The sequence below is a fragment of the Haplochromis burtoni genome, unplaced genomic scaffold, assembly GCF_018398535.1.
Source record: "Haplochromis burtoni strain Fernald_Lab_line unplaced genomic scaffold, NCSU_Asbu1 Contig_4089, whole genome shotgun sequence".
In the NCBI taxonomy this organism is placed as follows: domain Eukaryota; kingdom Metazoa; phylum Chordata; class Actinopteri; order Cichliformes; family Cichlidae; genus Haplochromis; species Haplochromis burtoni.
This window is the reverse complement of record NW_024586450.1, coordinates 1-4,721: the sequence shown is the minus strand read 5'-3', so window position 1 is coordinate 4,721 and position 4,721 is coordinate 1. Positions and strand designations below refer to the sequence as shown.

The window sequence follows — 4,721 nt, the reverse complement described above, 5'->3', positions numbered from 1 at the left end:
AATCACTTCGAAGCTAAAACTCCTGGCAAGGAATTTTTAGGTTAAGTTAGGAGCTCTCTGAGAGGATTCTCAGAATCTTTAGGGATACGGGTCTTTTGCCACTTTTAATAGAAGATCATCACAAGAATGTATTCTTTTCAGTTTTTCAATTAATTGTTTTATATTGTCTTTTTTTTTTTTGGTTAGTATGCCCTAAATGTGCAGACAGTATTTTGTTTGTCTGTGTGAAGTTATTAAAAAAAAAGTTTGAGCACTATAATTTAGCAAGAAACTCCACTCCAGCCAAAAAGGTGTTGCTTTATCTCTGCTTTACATGGTTTCAAAAATTAAAATCTTCATTTTTGTCTGCAGTTTTTATGGTCTTCAGTGAACCATGACTATCAGACCACATTTAAAGCTGGAGAAGCCTTGATTTTCAGTATTTCTAAACATAATATTTCAAATGTAACATCTACATACAAGATGTTTGCTTGGATTTAGTTTGAAACAGAAGCATGGAAGTAACAAAGCATGGCAATACAGATGACCAAACTAATATTTTAGGCATTTTTCAGATATCATGCTATTTAAATAAAGACATTTTGCCCAGTTAATTCAGCGCTTCCCTGGATGTGAATTACAGCGATTCCTCATTTACCATATTCACCATATTTGGGCTTTATCTTAAAATAGAAATTTGGCCTCTAAATAAGGAAAAGGATAAAATAAGTGATTCAGACTATAAAAACAGCAGTGACACTTTCATGTTTTCTTCTGAGGTTGTTGCTGGAATGAACGCCTCCTCTGGCTTTAAACAATACACCACCGGCTCCCCCTAGTGACCATTTCTCCACACTACAAGCAACAACTCTCATTATAAAACAATAAAATCTGATGTCTTGATGCATTCTCAATCGTCCAGGAAAAAACTTTTGGAGAATAAAATCAGATCTTTTTGGGGTTCATTGCCATCAAAACTTAAACCCCAGATCTAAGCAGTACCTACTGACCAATCTATTCTCTTTTCTTTGATCTTGGATCGTCTGTGGTTAATGAAAGGACTTAATGCTTTTGGATATTCACTAAAAAAAAATGTTCTCATTGTAAGAAATCAAAGCTATTTCACTGCCCTCTGTGCCTTTATATTGTTACATAATACTAAAAGAGAAAGCACGAAAACATTGTAAATTAATTTTTTTAAATATATATTTAGGTTTCACTTGAACCTATACACCACCAAAGTGCTGAAGGAATGACGCTAAAAGTGGGCTTAGTAAGTCTCCTTTTAAAATTTGCTGTCTCACTGATGAAATAGAAGTAGACAGAGAAAAGGTGACAGTGCAAACTTTCCTATGTTTACTACTTTTTCAAAAGTGTTGAAAGCAGTGAGACAAAGAGATTAAAGCCCCCCGGCTTCCTCCTGACATCACATCTGATGGTCTTAACATCCATCCTTATGTGGTAAAAATGATCAGAGTGCTAAAACAGAAATTTTCCTGTTAGTTGTAAATCATCTTTATTTTTAATCAAAGAAAAGTCAAACTATAAGTTTGGTGAATATGGGAAATAAGAAATGAGTTAGAGTAATGAAAACCACTGTTCTAATGTCTGAATTTGCATAAGTAAAATAATTTGTATTGGGTAAACGATTCGTCAGACATCCAGGTGACTTCAGTCTCATCTGGACCTGCAGGTTTAACCAACCTGCAGGTCCAGATGAATAGATTCCACAATATGTCTGTGAAGGTTCTCAGTCATCCAGGTCATCATAGTCTAAGGAGCTTGGAAAGAAAAGTGTCTGGACTTCTTTAAGTTGCTTGAAGACGTTTCACCTCTCATTCAAGAACCTTCTTCAGTTCCAGGATCAAATAGTGGAAAGTCCTAGATTTAAGGCCTATGGGAGTGTCCCCCCAAGAGGGACAAAGGATCCCTTAATGATCCTAATCACACGAGACAAGGTGTGAAAACGGGTGTAGGTCACAATCAGCCAAGGTTTCAGGTGAACTCTCGAGATTCAAAATTCTGCAATATTTTCCCTTGACCACTCTTAGCTTTTCTTTATGTGGTGGGTCAATCAGTTCCCCCCTCAAACACTTTCTTAGCAAAGTGGACATCAATCATTGCCTCGATGTTACATTATAACCTTTCCAAATAGAACTGGACTCCCTTTCCCAGAATTAACCCCACTGAGGGGCTGCAAAACAAAATATCACTTTTTTTTGGTTTTTACAATAAATGTACCTGCAAAAAAGCAGAGTCTCAGGACAGATGATAAGAAAGTGTAAAACAAAAGAAGAATGGCACTTTACTGGAGTGTTTTCCTCTGTTGCTTATGTGTAATTATGATAGTTCTTATATTATCCTTTGTCTATTTATTCGTGCTCTTTCCGCTCTGCTGCTCTAATAATGTGAATTTCCCAACTTTGGGTCTAACAAAGGCCATCTTATTTTATCTTACAACTAAAATACATTTTATTAAGGGATTGGTCTTTAAATATTTTGTAAGTATTCAATAGACATTTACTGGAAATTCACTGGTGTTACGGTAATAAGGATGTGGTTCATTTCTTTGCTGTGAGTGTAGCTGTGAAACCTGCTACACTGGATCTGCTTTACTTTAGGTCAGGTTCATGTAATGTTATTTATTTATACCTTGTCACATGTTAAAACAAATGTAGGTTGTTGTTGCCCAAGGTGCTAATTAGAAGAGGCGTAAAGGAATCTTGTACTAAGTGATTTTCTGCCAATAGTAAACTTGAGACTAAAGAAAGTATCAACATATAACATGCATTAAAAGAAACCTTTTGACCTTCAGTATTTGTCAAATGTAAATGAAAGCAGAGCACTATAAACCAGATTATTTATAAATCGTCATCATGTTGCTTAGCAATCTGCCTGCTAAACTGACCAATTTTCTGGACAATTTTATTTCTGTATGTCTTATATATTATGACATCATCGTGTTGCCTAGCAATAAACTGGAATCACAGGCCAAACAATACTGTAGCATGGGCATGTACTGGTCACCACCATAGGCAATTTTTAGTTCAGTTCTTGCTTTGTGTGACTGTAAAGCACATTCAGTTTCATTTTTATGCATTTGTTCACTATAACTATTGTTGGTATGCTGAAAAACTTGTTGAAGATGTGCGCACGAAATATTCTTGGGTAAGTACAAAAGAACCTGCAAAACAAGTCAGAGCCACGCCATCAGCCGATAAATGGTAAAATAATCCACCACCACTACCTGAAAGTCAGTCAAGCGGTGTCAGCTGAGGTTGCCTTGTCCTGTCTGATCTCTTCAAGTAAAGCCGTGGTAAGACGCTCATGTTCTTTCTTTTTTAATGAATGGATGGTGTAGAATCTAAATGTCTTCAAAAATGTTATCTAAAAATAGAACAAAAATGTTTGCTCCAGCGCAGAAAAAAACCCTCCAGCTATATTTTTCTTTGAGTTACTTTCACTTTAAAAATGTTGTCAGCCCTTTTTTTTTTTTCATTTAACAGAAAGTATGACTTGTTTTTTGTGTTACTGTGTGTCAAGTTGAACCTTATTCTCTATTATTCCACATCTGTCTATGTCAGGAAGGTAAAGTGAGCTAACATTAAATCGAAATGACTAATAACATAAGTGGGGTGGGTTCCCCAGTCTAGTCAACAGTCTATCTGTTTCTAAAAGGGCCGAAATTTGATCAGAAATGTGCTAATTGAGTCTGAAGAGGAGGATTTTTTTGTACTATAACATAACTCCTCCTGCATATTTTATACTTGTGTTGTGTTAGTACGAGAGAGTATCTCCAGCTGTCAATTCAATTCAATTCAATTTTATTTATATAGCGCCAAATCACAACAAAAGTCACCTCAAGGCGCTTCATAGATACAGAGAATCTGTCCTCCTAACATGATTATTCTCTTTCAGAATAAATCTCAAAAGAGGAAAGCATCAAGATGGCGGTAAGTGGCTGTATGTGCTAAATCATGTATTAGTAGCTTCTTATGGTTTTTGTTGAGTGTTTAATATTATTCTTCCTTCAGAAGAGGAATAATAGCAATTATTTTAGCAAAATAGATACTGAGGATTATTACAGCAGTATTCAGCTCCTTCTAACCAAAAGGCTGTGATTAAACAGCATAATACTGCCAGATGGACTTTAGACAGGTGTTGAGGTTTGTGTAGCAGCAACATGTAGTTTATTACATTACTATAAATCAAGTTTTAGGTGGTGTTCAGTCACGTGCCACATAAGTAGGCTTAAGGAGGGGCAGGCATCACTGCAACCAGTGGGGGACGAGGGAAGGGGAGAAAGCACAGAGAGAGGACAAAAGGCAAACCATGACTGACCTAAAAAGAGTTTATATAGCAGAATAAGATAAGAAAACTAAATGCTATTTCGTATTCAGTCTTTATAGTAAGTAGTTGTGGCCATGCTAATCCTCTGCAATCCAACAGGGGGTGCTGCAGCAACCCTTACTTACTACAGCCTTGTAGCACACACATACTGTGTTAGTAATTAGTAATTATCAGTCTGCATGTTATATTAATGATGCTGTTGTATATTGTTTATAAGAGCGGTGAAGACACAGCTGCCCCTCCATTTAATGGCAATGCTGACCAGACTGAGGAAGACTCAAGCCAAGACGAAACAGAGGAACAAACTGTAGAAGCTTTACAAGAACAGCTTTGTGAAAAAGATAGAGAGATCCAGGTGTTGAGAGAGATCCTCGCAATGTCACACATAGGTC

The 4,721-nt window shown here is 36.4% G+C and overlaps 1 long non-coding RNA gene across 1 annotated transcript; it reads left to right on the top strand.

Moving 5' to 3' along the window:
* The first annotated feature begins 2,531 nt into the window (after window positions 1–2,531).
* LOC102292392 lies at window positions 2,532–4,714 on the top strand. The gene is made up of 3 exons (XR_318185.2): window positions 2,532–3,295; window positions 3,898–3,932; window positions 4,547–4,714. It is a non-coding gene; the product is annotated as an uncharacterized LOC102292392 (long non-coding RNA).
* Window positions 4,715–4,721: the final 7 nt, after the last annotated feature.